This window comes from Bos indicus, chromosome 2, assembly GCF_029378745.1.
Source record: "Bos indicus isolate NIAB-ARS_2022 breed Sahiwal x Tharparkar chromosome 2, NIAB-ARS_B.indTharparkar_mat_pri_1.0, whole genome shotgun sequence".
Lineage (NCBI taxonomy): Eukaryota > Metazoa > Chordata > Mammalia > Artiodactyla > Bovidae > Bos > Bos indicus.
In genome coordinates this window covers 126,476,709-126,493,455 of record NC_091761.1, presented here as the reverse complement: position 1 = coordinate 126,493,455, position 16,747 = coordinate 126,476,709, and the positions used below count along the sequence as shown (strand labels likewise).

The 16,747-nt window shown below is 45.6% G+C and overlaps 1 pseudogene; it reads right to left on the bottom strand.

The window, feature by feature from the left end:
- Positions 1 to 11,801: 11,801 nt before the first annotated feature.
- Positions 11,802 to 12,523, bottom strand: LOC109577109 (eukaryotic translation initiation factor 3 subunit K pseudogene; annotated as a pseudogene).
- Between the last annotated feature and the right edge of the window lie 4,224 nt (positions 12,524 to 16,747).

Sequence of the window (16,747 nt, the reverse complement as noted above, 5' to 3'; positions counted from 1 at the left end):
GAGTATGTCAACGCTGTATATTGTCACCCTGCTTATTTAACTTATATGCAGAGTACCTCATGCTAAATGCTGGGCTGGATGAAGCACAAGCTGGAATCAAGATTGCCAGGAGAAATACCAATAACCTCAGATATGCAGATGACACCACCCTTATGGCAGAAAGCAAAGAGGAACTAAAGAGTCGCTTGATGAGAGTGAATGAGGAGAGTGAAAAAGCTGACTTAAAACTCAACATTCAAAAAACGAAGGTCATGGCATCTGGTTCCATCACTTCATGGCAAAACAATGAAAACAGTGACAGATTTTATTTTCTTGGACTCCAAAATCACTGCCGATGGTGACTGCAGCCATGAAATTAAAAGACCCTTGCTCCTTGGAAGAAAAGCTATGACCAACGTAGACAGCATATGAAAAACAGAGACATTACTTTGCTGACAAAGGTCTACCTAGTCAAAGTTATGGTTTTTCCAGTAGTCATGTACAGATGTGAGAGTTGAACCATAAAGAAGGCTGAGCACCAAAGAAATGATGCTTTCGAAATGTGGTGTTGGAGAAGACTCTTCAGAGTCCTTTGGAAAGCAAGGAGATCAAACCAGTCAACTCTAAGTGAAATCAATCCTGAATATTCACTGGAAGGACTGATGCTGAAGCTGAAGCTCCAATACTTTGGCCACCTAATGTGGAGAGTCGACTCATTGGAAAAGACCCTGATGCAGGGAAAGATTGAAGGTAGGAAGAGAAGGGGATGACAGAGGATGTGATGGTTGGATGGCATCACCCACCAATGGATATGAGTTTGAGCAAGCTCCAGGAGACAGTGAAGGACAGGGAAGCCTGGCGTGCTGCAGTCCATGGGGTTGCAAAATGTCAGACACGACTGAGCAACTGAACAACAATCATTAAGAGGTTTGGGAAGCAACGTAGAGCCAGGAGTGTTGGGCTGGCTCATGCAGTAAAAAGAGAAACACAGCAGAACCACAAGCAGAAGCCTCACTTCCTCTTTGAAAACCTCAAAAACTTCTCCAATCCATAACCACCGCCACCTCCAGCCTTGAGGACAGTCAGCTGAGCTCCTGGCTGGCTCAGTGCCTGGGTTCTGGAGCTCTGCTGTATGGATAATTTTGAGGGGCACCAGGTCAGGAGTCCAGGTCAAGATATGGGGGAGTCTGGGACCATCATTGCTTCAGAAGGTTAAGCAACTCTGTGACTTCAACAGGGTTGAGGGTGGGGAGCTCAACCCAGTCCACAGGCGTGCTCACCTCCCCCTGCTCTGTGGTTGACACCTGCCTCCTCCTGCCTGACACCCACTTATCTCATCTCCCTGGACAGCCCAGTTGTCAGTCAGATGCAACAAGTTGGGCTTTGGCTTCACACCCTAGGGCGGGGAGATTCTGAGATAGGGCGCATCAGCTCTCACATTTGCAGAAGGGGCCTCGAGACACTTACATCTACCCCTGCACCCACCTGTGACCTTCCACCCCTTCTGCGGACAAAACAGTAGCTGTTGTTGTTCAATCACTAAGTCATGTCCAACTGTTTGCAACCCCATGGACTGTAGCTCACCATGCTTCTCCGTTTTCCACTATCTCCTGGAGTTTGCTCAAACTCATGTCTGTTGAGTCAGTGATACTATGCAACCATCTTTTCCTCCGCTGCCCCCTTCTCCTCATGCCTTCAATCTTTCCCAGCATCAGGGTCTTTTCCAATGAATCAGCTCTTTGCATCAGGTGGCCAAAGTATTGGAGCTTCAGCATCAGTCCTTCCAATGAATATTCAGGGTGGACTTCCTTTAAAATTGACTGGTTTGATCTCCTTGCAGTACAGGGGACTCTCAAGAGTTCTCTCCAATTCGAAAGCATCACTTCTTCAGTGCTCAGCTTGTTTTATGGTTCAACTCTCACAACTGTACATGACCACTGGAAAAACCATTGCTTTGACCATATGCATCTTTATTGGCAGAATAATGTCTATGCTTTTTCATACGGTGTCTAGGTTTGCCATAGCTTTTCTTCTAAGGAGCAAGTGTCTTAATTTCATGGCTGCAGTCATTGTCCGCAGTGACTTTGGAGCTCAAGAAAATAAAGTCTGTCACTGTTTTCATTGTTTACCCCTCTATTTGCCATGAAGTGATGGGACTGGATACTGTGATCATAGTTTTTTGAATGTTTTAAGCCAGTTTTTGCACTCTCACTAAGAGGCTCTGTAGATATATCTTCAAATGACATCTTAGGTTCATCCTACTTATCCCCTCATCTCGCCATTCCAAGAGGACAGGAGACAGAAAGAGGTCACACAGCCGGGATTCAAATCCAGTAGTGATAATATACTCTTAACCATCTTATGCTTACCATATACACAGATATCCTATCCAGCCTTGTGTCAGAGAAAAACTGATGTTCCCCTATGTGCCCACCATTAGAAGAATTGTACATACATTCAACAGAATACTGTGCAGCCAGCAAAAAGCAAAGGTTAAATCTATTGAGTACCTTCTGTATGCTAAACCTCTCTATAATCATCTCATTTAAGGATTTCCCTGGTGGTCTGATATCTCAGTTGGTAAAGAATCTGCCTGCAATGCAAGAGACCTTGGTTCAATTCCTGAGTCGGAAGATCCGCTGGAGAACGGATAGGCTACCCACTCCAGTATTCTTGGACTTCCCCTGTGGCTCAGCTGGTAAAGAATTGCCTGCAATGTGGGAGACCTGGGTTCGATCCCTGGGTTGGGAAGACGCCCTGGAGAAGGGAAAGGCTACCCACTCCAGTATTCTGGCCTGGAGAATTCCATGGACTGTATAGTCCATGGGGTCACAAAGAATCAGACATGACTAGGAGATTTTCACTTTCACTGGTGGTCCAGTGGTTGGGAATCCACCTGCCAATGCAGGGTACATGTGTTTCATCCTTGATCCGGGAAGATCTCACATGTCAAGGGAGGGCAACTAAGCCTGTGCCCCACAACTACTGAGCTTGGGTGCCCTAGGACCTGTTCTCTGCAACAAGAGAAGCCACCACAATGAGAAAGTCCTTGAGTAGCAATGAAGACCCAGATCAGTGAAAAAAAAAATTTTTTTTAAATCATCTCATTTTAATCTTCCTCAAAATGTCCCAAGCTAAGAATTATTCATGTGCCCACTTGATAAATAAACAAAGATCCAGCAAGGGTACACCAGGTAGCATCCACTCAAATGCCTACAGTGGCCATACGCTTAACAAAAAGTGGTCCAAGGAGAGTAGGGTACAAGTGGTACCTGACACTCAGCCTTGGTGTCAGGATTAGCAAGGAAAGGTGGGGACTGAGGCAAACAAGTGAGCCTGGGCCGTGCATCATGACTCAGCATAATTACAGGCCACTGCTGCCAAAGGTTCTAACTCCTCTAGAGAATCCGAAAATCAGGATTCTTCTGTGAAATCTCTAGGTTTTGTTTTTTTTTTAAGTTGGTTCAATTGTCTTAAAATAATGTGCTCGCCAATCAGAACAGATCTGTGTGCCAGATTCAGCCGCCTCTGCCAGGGTCCCAGAGCCCTAGCTCTTTCCTGTGGATATGACCCACATTCCTTCAAACAGTCAAAGAACACCAGTTCTTGACAAAATCCGCTAGAAAATATAAGAGAACAACTCCCAACTCATTCTATGAAGCCAGTATTACTCTGATACCAAAACCAAAGACCTTACAAGATAACTATAGACAAATATCTCTTATGGATATATATGCAAAAACCCACAACATAATATGAGCAAATATAATCCAACACCACCAAAGAAAGATTATACACCAGGACCAAGTAAAAATTATACCAGAAGTGGTTTGACATCCAAAAATTAATCAATGGAATACACTGTGTCAGTAGAATAAAAGACAAAAACCACACGATCATCTCAATAGATGCAGGAAACACACTTGACAAAATCCAACACTCTTTCATGATAAAAACACTCGCTCAACTAGGAATAGGGAACTTCCTCATCCCTACAAAGAATGTCTACATAAAGCAAGTGGCCAGGACTTCCCTCGTGGTCCAGTGGCTAAGACTCTGTGCTCCCAAAGCAGAGGGACCAGGTTCTATTCCTGGTCAGGGGACTAAGTAGGTCCCACAAGCTGCGACAAAGATCCTGCGTGCCACAGCTAAGACCTGACACAGCCAAATAAGTAAATAAAAAGAATCTGAATTTAAAAAAAGGCAAGTGGCCAACATCGCATATAATAATGAAAGCCTTCTTACTTTTCCTCTCAGATCAGGAATAATACAACAGGTAAGTTAAACTTTATAAAACTGAAAACTTTTGTGCTTCCAAGAATTCCATCAAGAAATGAAAAGGCTAGGATGGCTATAATTAAAAAAAAAAGGAAAATAAGTGCTGAGAAAGATGTAGAAAAATCAGAACACTCATCCATTGTTGGTAAGGCTACAAAATGGTTCAACTGTTGTGGAAAATGGATTGGTGATTCCTCAAAAAGTGAAAGAATTACCATATGACCCAGGAATCCCACTTCTAGACATTTACCAAAAGAACTGAATACAAACAAGTATTCAGTTGTTCAAACAAGTACATCTGTGGATATGACACATATTCAGGTATTCAAACAAGTACATCTACAATACTTGTATGTTCTTAGTGGCACTGTTCACGATAGCCAAAAGGTAGAGAGTCTAAATGTCCGTCAATAGATGAATGGATAAACAAATTCCCTGGTGGCTCAGATGGTAAAGAATCTACCTGCAATGCAGGAGACCTGGTTTAGATCCCTGGGTTGGGAATATCCCTGGAGAAGGAAATGGCAACCCACTCCAGTATTCTTGCCTGGAGAATCTATGGACAGAGAACCTGGTGGGCTACAGTCCATGGGGTCGCAGAGTTGGACAGGACTGAGCAACTAACACTTTCAGTTTCATGCAATAGAATAGAATACAATGTGCAGGAACCTCCAAAACACTATGCTAAGTGAAAGAAATCAAATGCAGAAAGTCAGTCCACCTTCCAATGCAGTAGATGTGGGTTCTGTCCCTCGTTGGGTAACCAAGATCCCACATACTGTGGGGCTACTAAACCCACACGCTGCAGCTACAGACAGACTGCACACCACGATGAAGACCCAGTGCAGTCCAAAAAAAGAGCCCACATATTATATGATTCCATTTATACAATGTTTAGAATAGATAAATCCATAGAGATGGCAGATTGGACATTGTCAGGGGGAAGAGAGAATGAAGAGAAATTGCTTAATGGGTAAGGGATTTTACTTGGGAGTTATGGAAGCGTTTTGGAATTAAATACAGGTGGCGGTGGTATAATGTTCTGAATGTCCAGGGCCATGCTTCGTCGCCCAGTTATGTCCGACTCTGCAACCCCATGGACTGTAGCCCACCAGGCTCTAGCAGTGAATTGTTCATTTTAAAATGGTTAATTTTATGTTATGTGACTTTCACCCCAATAAATTATTTTTTAAAAGAAGAACATGAAAAGTGTAGAGTATTAATATCTTGCAATCTAGTTCATTAGCCATCTTTTCTATATTGCAGTCATATTTCAGTAAACTAAGTTTTCTTATAAAAAAAAAGTGAAGACTTCCCTGTGGTACAGCGGATAAGAATTCACCAGCAAATGCAGGGGATAGATATTGCTGATCCGGGGATCAGCACATTTCGTGGAGACACGAAGCCCGTGGCCACTACTAAAGCCATAAAGCCTGTGCTCCACAATAAGAGAAGCCAGCAAAATGAGAAACCCATGCACCTCAATGGAGAGTAGCCCCTGCTCACCCCAAGTAGAGAAAGCTGGCCTGCAGCAATGAAGACCCAGCAACCAAATATAAAGAAATAATTTTTTAAAAATGAGAAGTCCTGATACTGTTATCCAGTTGATATAGGATGTTTAAAAAAACAAAAACGTGAAAAGACAACTCACAGAAAGGTAAAAAAAATTTTTCAAATCATTTATATGGTAAGGAACTTGAATCCAGAAATATAAACAACCCTTCAGATCAGATCAGATCAGATCAGTCGCTCAGTCGTGTCCAACTCTTTGCGACCCCATGAATCACAGCACACCAGGCCTCCCTGTCTATCACCAACTCCCGGAGTTCACTCAGACTCACATCCATCGAGTCAGTGATGCAGTCCAGACATCTCATCCTCTGTCGTCCCCTTCTCCTCTTGCCCCCAATACCTCCCAGCATCAGAGTCTTTTCCAAGGAGTCAACTCTTCGCGTGAGGTGGCCAAAGTACTGGAGTTTCAGCTTTAGCATCATTCCTTCCAAAGAATTCCCAGGGCTGATCTCCTTCAGAATGGACTGGTTGGATCTCCTTGCAGTCCAAGGGACTCTCAAGAGTCTTCTCCAACACCACACTTCAAAAGCATCAATTCTTCGGCGTTCAGCCTTCTTCACAGTCCAACTCTCACATCCATACATGACCAATGGAAAAACCATAGCCTTGACTAGACGAACCTTTGTTGGCAAAGTACTGTCTCTGCTTTTGAATATGCTATCTAGGTTGGTCATAACTTTCCTTCCAAGGAGTAAGCGTCTTTTAATTTCATGGCTGCAGTCACCATTTGCAGTGATTTTGGAGCCCAGAAAAATAAAGTCTGACACTGTTTCCACTGTTTCCCCATCTATTTCCCATGAAGTGATGGGACCGGATGCCATGATCTTCGTTTTCTGAATGTTACAAGTCAATAATAAGAGCAAATAATTTGTAGCAACATGGGTGGGCCTAAAGAGTATCACATTGAGTGAAGTAAGTCAAGAAGGAGAAGTATCATGACATCCCTCATATGTGGAATCTAAAAAGAAGTGATACAAATGAACTTACTCACAAAACAGAAAGAGACTCACAGACTTAGGAAACAAACTTATGATTGCCAGGGGGAAAGGATAGTCAGGGACTTTGGGAAGGTCATGTACACACTGCTATATTTTAAATGGAGAACCAACAAAGACCTATTGTCTAGCACATGGAACTCTGCTCAGTGTCACCTGCCAGCCTGGATGGGTGAGGGTTTGGGGGAAAATGGGTACATGTATGTGTGTGGCTGAATCCCTTTGCCGTTCACCTGAAACTGCCACAACATTGCTAATTAGCTCTACCCCAATACAAAATAAAAAGCTTAATGTTTGGGGAAAAATAGACAAAGGAAAACACTAATGAAAGGTAAATAATCCAATCAAAAAATGGGCAAATGATAGGAACAGACACTTCTTCAAAGAAGGTATATAAATGGAAAATAACCATATAAAAAATGCTCAACAACAGAAAACTCAACATTATAAGTCATTAGAGAAATGCAAATCAAAACCATGATACTACTTCACACCCGTTAGAATAGTTATAATTTTTTAAAAATATGATAAAAAGACGTGTTGATGATAATACAGAGAAATAGGAACACTTAACATTGCTGGTGGGAATGCAAAATGGTACAGCCACTGTGGAAAATAATTTGGTGGTTCTTCAAAAATGTAAACAGTTACAGCATGACTCAAATTTCTAATATGGATATATACACTGGAAAGATTTGAAAACATGTTCATACAGAAACTTGTATATGAATGTTCATAACAGCTTTAGTTACAATAACTAAAAAGTGGAAACAATCCACAAATCCACTGTACTTCAATTAAAAAAAAAAAGGAAACCAAATGTCCATCAATTGAATGAATAAACAAAATGTGGTTTATTCCTACAATGAGATATTCTTCACCTATAAAAATGAATGAAGTATTAATGCATGACAAGGTGAACAATAAAAACATTATATTAAATGAAAGAAACCAGTCACAAAGATGGCATATTGTATGATCCTATTTATATGAAATATCCAGAATAGGCAAATATATGGAAATGAAAGTTGATTAGTGGTTGCTTAGAGCTGGAGATTGGGAGTGGGAAATGGGGAGTGTCTGCTTTTAGTGTGACGAAGATATTTTAGAATAGATAATGGTTTAAAAAAAAAAGATCATGGTGGTTACACAACTCTGTGAATATACTAAAAACCATTGAAGTGTCCAGTTTAAATGGATGAATTATGCAGTATGTGTATTATAACTTAAAGCTCTTTAAAAGAGAGAGAACTGAGGAGTTCCCTGGTGGTGCAGTGGATATGATTTCGCCTGCTAATGCAGGGGACATGGGTTCCACTCCTGGTCTGGGAAGATTCCACGTGCTATGGAGCACCTAAGCCTGTGTGCCCCAGCTACTGAGTCCTTGCTCTAGAGCCTGCAAACTGGAAAAGGAGAAGCCACCGCACTGAGGAGTCCATGCACCACAACGAACAGTAGTCCCCGCTTACCACAACTAGAGAAAGCCTGTGCAAAGCAACCAAGACACAGCACAGCCAAAAATAAATACACACATATAAAAGATTTTCAAAAGAGAAAGACGAGAATATTCTTGCCTCCTGGCACTGGAACGCCTTCCTGGAGTTTCCCATGAATGCCTTCTTCTGGAATAGGAGCTCCATGAAATGAGGGCTCTAGTGAAGTATCCATTAAAACCTATGTCAGGCACACACACACACACACACACCACCCTCTTCAAGTTAATGGTATGTGAACAGGAGCAGGCCCTGAGCAGAGTAATTCCATGCACAAGCTCTGCATTGGCAGGAAGGGTTATGGAAGTGGTGGCTTGATACTCAACATCCCTTGCTTCCTCCTAGCATGCCTTCTGGCACTGTGAGAAAAACTACATTTCCCAGACTCCCTTGCAGCTAGAACTCTGTGAATATGGTTTTCCTAAGGCAATGGCACCCCACTCCAGTACTCTTGCCTGGAAAATCCCCTGGACGGAGGAGCCTGGTGGGCTGCAGTTCATGGGGTCGCGAAGAGTCAGACACGACTGAGCGACTTCACTTTCACTTTTCACTTTCATGCATTGGAGAAGGAAATGGCAACCAACTCCAGTGTTCTTGCCTGGAGAATCCCAGGGACGGGGGAGCCTGGTGGGCTGCCGTCTGTGGGGTCGCACAGAGTTGGACATGACTGAAGTGACTTAGCAGCAGCAATCCATAAACAATTGGGTGAGATTTGGGAGGTGGAAATAAGAAGGCCAAAGGCTCCAAGTCAGCCTTTTTTGCAACAGTATCAGCTGTGGAACCAGAGTCAAAATTTGGAGCATCTTTTTTTTTTTCTTTTTTCTTGCAGATCTGGCATAGGTCTGGAGCCAGTACTTACAGATTCTCCATCTTTCCAAGTGAAGCAAAGGGAGAAACTCCCCAGGCTGGTCAGTTCTGTGGGTTTGTCCTGGAATTATTCCTGGAGGCCTTTTCTAGAACCAGCTCCCTGTTCCTTCTTGTTATTTTAGAAGCATTTAAAGTCTTGTATGACATCCCTTTCCACTTGGCGTGCATGTGTGCTAAGTTGCTTCAATTGTGTCCGACTCTGTGCGACCCCATTGTCTGTAGCCTGCAGTGCTCCATAGCAGTTTATTTATTTGCTGCTGCTGCGTCGCTTCAGTCATGTCCGACTCTGTGCAACCCCAGAGACGGCAGCCCACCATGCTCCCCGGTCCCTGCGATTCTCCAGGCAAGAACACTGGAGTGGGTTGCCATTTCCTTCTCCAATGCATGAAAGTGAAAAGTGAAAGTGAAGTCGCTCAGTCGTGTCCGACTCTTCGCGACCCCATGGACTGCAGCCTACCAGGCTCCTCCGTCCATGGGATTTTCCAGGCAACAGTATTGGAGTGGGTTGCCATTGCCTTCTCCGTATTTATTTGCAACTGAGTCTTAAAGAATACACCTGCTTTGCCCAAGTTGTCCTGCATGAAGACATGCAATCAATCATCCTGAGCCTCTGTATCCTCATCTTTAGAATGAAAGTAAGAATACCTCACTGAGGATTAAATAGGAAGTATTTTAAGAAGCTAGCATGCTACTTGACAATACTTTAGTAAACTGCAGCTCTTTGGTTCAGCTCACGAGTCATCGCAGCTTGTACTCCTGTGAGGTAACAAACAGTCTCAGTCTGCATCCTCCTTTCTCCCAGAAGTTTACCCTGACCTTTTTTATCTCTGCATGGTTAAAACTCAGAGCCTAAAGGGGCAGGTCCAGTTTTGTAGGGCAGGGGAGAGTAGGGCAGGGGAAAGACCACCCAAGTGGGGCTTGGATGATCTAGGTACCAGTAGCCCTCATTTACAGACTAGAAGACTGAGGTTTAGGGAAGATAAAGGACTTGCTTAAGATCAACAAGCCATGAAGGCAGAGAAGGGATCTGAAGACATTTTGACTCCAGAGTGTGAAGCCTTTCATCAGCACCCTGTACGTAGACCTGTTACTTTTGTCATGTGATCCACTCCCCTTTCAGTCTGAGGAAAGCAGCTGGCAAACTTCTTTTCAAAGAGAAACTATCTCAACAGGCAGGCCCTTGGATTGCTCAGTGGTCAAGGACACCTCTCCATAAAACTGGGGCAACTTGGGTACCACAAAGAGCATTCAGAAGGTGGCAGGTCCTTTGCTAGGATCTGGCTGAGATGACAACTCTGATTACTTGCCCAAGGAGTCAGGAGAAAAAGATCTATTCACTCAGTTGACATCAACCTAATCCAAGCTGTACCCGAGGTGCCACGGGGTTTGCAGCAATGTATGCTCTAGCAGGGAGCCCAAGCAGCGATGGTTACTCCACCCTCCCCTGCCTGCCCATCAGCAGGCCTCAGAGTTTTCCAAGGACATCTTCCCAGGGCCCTAGGACTTTCACACCTTCAGAGAGTACACCCCCACACTGCCAGTCCCCATCCCGCCAAATGCCCACCTTTAAGGTACAGTGGGCAGCTTCCTCCTCTAAGACGGACCTCAGTTCAGCAACCTCTCCCACCTCTGAGGGTCTGCAGCCCTCGTTTTATGCAGACTGCCCCTCGGGGTCAGAGCAAATCCTGCCTTGTGTCCTGATTACAGTGGGAAAGTAGGCCTGGGCTGACCTCAAACCTACATCAGCCCCACTGTTCTTGCATGTTATTGGGTCTCTATGAACCTCTTTCTTAACCTGTGAAAAGTTACTAATACCTACTTTGCTCGAGAGGTAAGCATGTACTGGGGCTCCTGTTCAGTAGGTGGTCATTCCCTCCTCCTGGCCTCTCTCCTGCCTTTCACATTATACCATCCTTCAGGGCAAGAGACAGAAACTTTTTATCTCTTTATTCGCAACCACACCCATCCACACCTGCCCATGGAGGCTGCCTGACTAGAAGCCTAGGGTGTAAATCACTCCATTTGTTTCATTCCTTTGTTTGTTGAACAAAAGTGTCTTGAGTCTTAACCAGATGCCAAGCCCTGTGCTTGGTGCCAAGGATAGAAAACACGAGTCAAGGTCCCTGTCCTCAAGAGGACCACGGGTTGTGATAAAACAGACGTGTCGGATATCATTGTCCAGTGTGATCACTGGACTAGGGGTGTCCAGAGGGGAATGCCTAACCCAGGAGGTGGGGACCAAGTTGTCAGGGGAAGTTTCCTGGAGGAGGTGGGGCCTCGTCCAACTTCATTTAGTGTCTGTGTCTCTCCAACCATTAGAATGGAAGTACCATGAAGGCAAAGATTTTGGTTTTGTTCACTGCTGTGTCCCCAGGACCTAAAAGACTCCCTGGTACATAGTAGGTGCTTGATCCATATATGTTGAATGAATGAATGAAACAGGCAAAGAAGAGGAAGAATTGTGATCAGAGGCAGATCACTTGGCTCCTCTGGGTTCCTGCATCCCTTGTTTTTCTTCCAAGAAACCCAGTCACTCTGCACAGGGCCCTACCCCTCACAGAGGCTCTCATAGCCCTGTGTTAGTTTCACAACAGCCCAGTGAGGTGAGCTGGGCAGGTACAACTCTCCCTACTTACCCATGGGGAAACAGTTCGTGATGGGTTTTTTCTTTTTTTTTTTTGATAAGCCAACAAATCTTTATTAAACACCTGCAAAGTTACTTGGAGGAAGCCATGATGCTGGACACCCTGTCAGTCTATCTTCTCCATGACATTCTTGGGCTTAATGCTCTCTTCCTGGCTACAGATGGAGATCTTGTCTAACTTGTTGGGACTCCAGCCATACTGCTCATTCACATCTTTAGCTTGCTGCCTGTCAGATCCCCTAGCATCTCGGCCAGCAGCCAGAGATTGATGTGCTGATAAGTGATGCCCACGACATGGCAGATTTTGGACAGAGTCATCGAAGCCGGTTATACCTTCCAAGAGATCCATGTTTTTATCCAGGGCTTACCAGAAGGACTGGAAGTGGCAGGTCCCCAGCAGGTCTCTGAGGGACAAAATCTGCTGGGTGGGCCATTCTTCCTGCTGCACTTGCACAGCATGAAATCGGTGTGGGGCAGGTTGGTGAGGGCCTTTAGCAGGATCTGGGCAGTGACCGTGGTCTGGAGAAAGGCTGGGTACAGCTTCAGCACAGCCAGGTTGGCTTCAGATCATAAATATTCTCCTTGGCCTGCGTCTCCACACAGTGGTCCAGGGTGGCCAGGTTCTCAGGATTGTACCTGTCCATCCCCTCGAGTCACTTCTCCGCGTTCGCTCTCATCTGCTCAAACATCACCATGACATCTGTCGCCTCCCACACTAGGTATGGAGCCGAAGACCCTGCCGGGCTGCATCCTCAAGAACTGGAGAAGTGGGGAAACTGATCTTTAGAGAGAAAAAGTGATTGACCCGCGGTCCTATGGCAAATTGGTGGCCTTGCTGAGAGGAGAACTCAGGTCTCCTGGCTCTGAGACCTGGCTCTAACCTGCTCCCCTAAGGGCAGCTCTGCCCTCCAAGGACCGACAGGGCTAGCTGCGGTGCTCAGCTGAGCTGGGTGTCTCGACCTTCACATCTGGAGAGGGGACCTAGAATCAAAATGTAGAGAAAGATCCTGGTCCTGAGAATGGAGATGGTATAGTAATAGTAACAGTGATGAAGAGGAGGAGGAAAATTAGAACTTTTCTGTTGTGCTCGGTTGCTTCAGCCGTGTCCGACTCTTTGCAAACCCATGGACCATAGCCCTCTAGGCTCCTCTGTTCATGGAATTCTACAGGCAAAAATACTGAAGTGGGTTGCCGTTTTTAGGAAGTTCAGTTGTTGTTCAGTCTCTAAGTCATGTCCTACTCTTTGTGACCTCCGTGGATTTCAGCACACCAGGCTCCTCTGTCCTCCACCATCTCCCAGAGTTTGCTCAAATTCATGTCCATTGAGTCAGTGATGCTATCTGACCATCTCATCCTCTGCCACCCCCTGCTCCTTTTGCCGTCAATCTTTTCCAGCATCAGGGTGCTTGACATCTGTTTCCTCATGTATTTCTCACCACAGCCTTATGAGGTGGATAGTCTTCCCCCTATTTAACAGATTAAAAAACTGAGCTCAGAAAGGTTAATTCACCTTTGAATTGTTTGAGGCCATACAGCCAGTAAGTGGTAGAGCTGAATCATAAACCAATCTGTTGAGCTTTTTTACCATCTTTGGTCATCTGCAAAGAGCAAAGGATGTAGGCCAGGTGTGATGCTGTGATGCTGTGTTCATGCTGGGAGCCAGGAGGACCTCAGAGCCCTGGCCGGGAGGCACTGCCAAGGCCAAGTAGCTTCCTCCTACCCCAGAGTCTAGGGATTTAGGTACCAGGAAGGCCCACGGTTCTGGCACAGAGCTTCTCTTGTTGCCATAGCTCTCACACAACAGACCCTTACATAATGCCAGGTAGGTGCCTAGCAAAGCTGGGTTGTACATGGAACCCAAACACCAAGCCTACCCCATTTATTGGGAATAAATGGGGGCATGTTAATAGCAACTATTTCACTGCAACCCAGCCTTGAAATCGTCCTCAATTAGTTCTCCTGTATCAGTTGAGTATTTTGGTTCATAGCCCATGGCCCTAAAGTCAACCAGACTAGGTTCAAATCCCTCTGCCTCTCTAGCTTGCATCTTGAGCAAATTCCGTGACGTGTCTGTTTGTTTCCTTATCTCCCTTACAAAATAGGACTTGGAACAGACGTGGAGTTGTTATGGAGACCGTAGCAAAGCGTGCCTGGAAAGTGCTTAACCCAGCACCTCGCCCAGAGAAAGAGTTGGATGAACGCAGATGTCAGGAGGGTTTTTCTGAGAGGTTCGAGGGATGGCTCTGTGGGCTCCCCAGCATGTCATCATCTGCCTCCATGGGAAGACAAGGGTTGGCAAGTCAAGGGTGTGGAAGCCAAGGGTGTTGCCTCTCGTGGGGCTCCCCCAGTGCTGGGCCAGCAAGTCACACCTACAACATGTTCTGTTCTCAGCGATGAAAAGGGTGTCCTGCTCACGCCCCCGGTCCCGCTTTGTCAGCAGAGGGTGAAGGAGCTGAAACGGCACTCTCCCGTTCACCAGAGCCCTCCATGGCGGCAGCTCCTTCGACTCTGACAAGTGGGGCCGCTGAGCAGCCCGACCCCGTGACTCTCGCTCAACATCATGGGCATTTCATCCTCCTGAGGACTCCTCAGTCCCCACACACATGGGCCTGAGGGATCCATGCTAACCCCTAATGTCTGAACCTCAGCAGACTTAACACCTACTTCTGGCCACCCCAAATCTCCCAGGCTGGGTAGAAAAGACTCCAATAAGGGATAATGCTGAAGGCCTTTAAGGGACAGAGAAAGTGTTGCGGGAAAGTGAGCGGGGAGTTTTTCTTCTTCCTGGACCAGGAAAGGCAATCTCACCACATCACTAATGACTCAACCTGCTTTGTGGCTCCTCAGACCCCCAGTTTAGCCAATCAGACCTTCTCTGATGCAACCCCCTGCCCAGGCAACCACAACATCTCCATGACCTCACTTCATCCTGTCAGAGGAGGTGGCAGTTTTATTACACAGAAAAGGAAATAAGGCTCAGAGATTTTAAATGATTTGCTCAAGGTCACAAAACAAGCTAGAATTTGAACCCAGACCCCACCCCAGAGCCTGTGCTCGAAGAATCACAGAATCACTTTAAAAACTAAATGAGCAGGTCTTCCCTGGTGGCTCAGTGGTAAAGAATCCTCCTGCAAATGCAGGAGACATGGGTTCGAGCCCTGATCTGGAAGAACCCACATGCCATGGAATAACTAAGCCCGTGTGCCACAACTTTTGAGCCTGTGCTCTGGAGCTCAGGGACCGAAACCACTTAGCCCTAGAGCTGCAACAATCAAAGCCCATGAGCCCGAGAGCCCGTGCTCCACAATGAGAAGCCCGAGCTCTGCAGCAAAGAGTTGCCCCCAATGATGGCAACTAGAGATAAGCTCATGTAGCACAGAAGACCAAAAAGCAAATAAGTAAATAAATCTATATACATATATTGAAAAAAAAGTGAAATGAGCAAACTGCAGGGGACTTCCCTGGTGGCTCAGATGGTAAAGCATCTGTGTACAATGTGAGAGACCTGGGTTCGATCCCTGGGTTGGGAAGATTCCCTGGAGAAGGAAATGGCAACCCACTCCAGTACTCTTGCCTTGAAAATCCCATGGACGGAGGAGCTTGGTGCAGGCTACTATCCATGGGGTTGCAAAGAGTCGGGCACGACTGAGTGACTTCACTTTCCCTGGTGGCCCAGTGGTTAAGACGATGTGGTTCCATTGCAGGGGATGTGGGTTTGATCCCTGGCTGGGGAACTAAGATCCCACATGCTGCATGGCCAAAAAAAAAAAAGTAAAAAAAAAAATTAAATGAGCCATTTGTAAAAATACTTTGGAAAGCATATGAGAGAAAGTAAAGACACCATTCATAGTAAATACATTTTAACTAAAAATATTTCCCTCATCTTGATCAAAACCCTCAAGGAACCCAAGGATAGTATCTCCTCTAGATTTGGTCACTCTTAACAACACATCAGAGGCTTCCCAGGTGGTAGAGTGGTTAAGAACCTGCCTGCCAATGCTGGAGACACAAGAAACATGGATTCGATCCCTGAATTGGAAAGATCCCCTGGAGTAGGAAATGGGAGCCCACTCCAGTATTCTTGCCTGGAAAATTCCACGGACAGAGGAGCCTGGTGGGCTACAGTCCATGGGGTCACAAAGAATCGGACACAACCGAGTGACTGAGCACACACACACAACACATCAAAGGAAACCAAAGGTGTCAGCACGAGGTGTCTTACAGAACTGAGGGTCCTCCTTTATTCTGGGACTGTTCTCTGTGGATTATGGCAATACCAGACTCTGCTCGGTCCTCAGCCAGAAGGAGCTGTCTAAAGCCCATTGCCCTGAGCAGCATCAGCAGTTGAGAAGGTATGCACATTCAAGATGGGTCCTGGTGGCTCTTCCCAAAGTTTACTATGGAACACTTACAAAGTAAAGGTATGTTAGCAGACCACTGCCAGGAGGTGATGACCTGCAGGTTAAAGGAGACAGCCCAGTCTCTCACAAACCATCAAAGGTGTCACAAATTAACTGCTATAAGAAATGATCCAAAAATTGACTCCTATTTTGAATAGACAACCAGCATTGAGTATCACAGTCACACGCTGAAATTACAAGCTGCAAAGCATAGTAAAATGATCAAATCACTTGACCGCAGTTGAACATGTGGTTGGTGAATACATTCCTATGAAAGTGGAGAAAGATTTGTTGAAACAATGCATATGCGCATTGGAGACTAGTTCGTGAACCTTGGAGGAATTCTTGATGTGTTAATTCAGGTCCTCTGAGAAGCCAGCGTCAAGAGGGGATTAGACGTGGGACTGATTTATTGGGGAAAATACCTGTGAGGGAAAATGGGCAAGGAGCCGGAGGAAGCTGGGAGAGCTGGCAGACCACAGTGCAGGTGAAAGCCCCATGGAAGACAGAGGAAGGAAG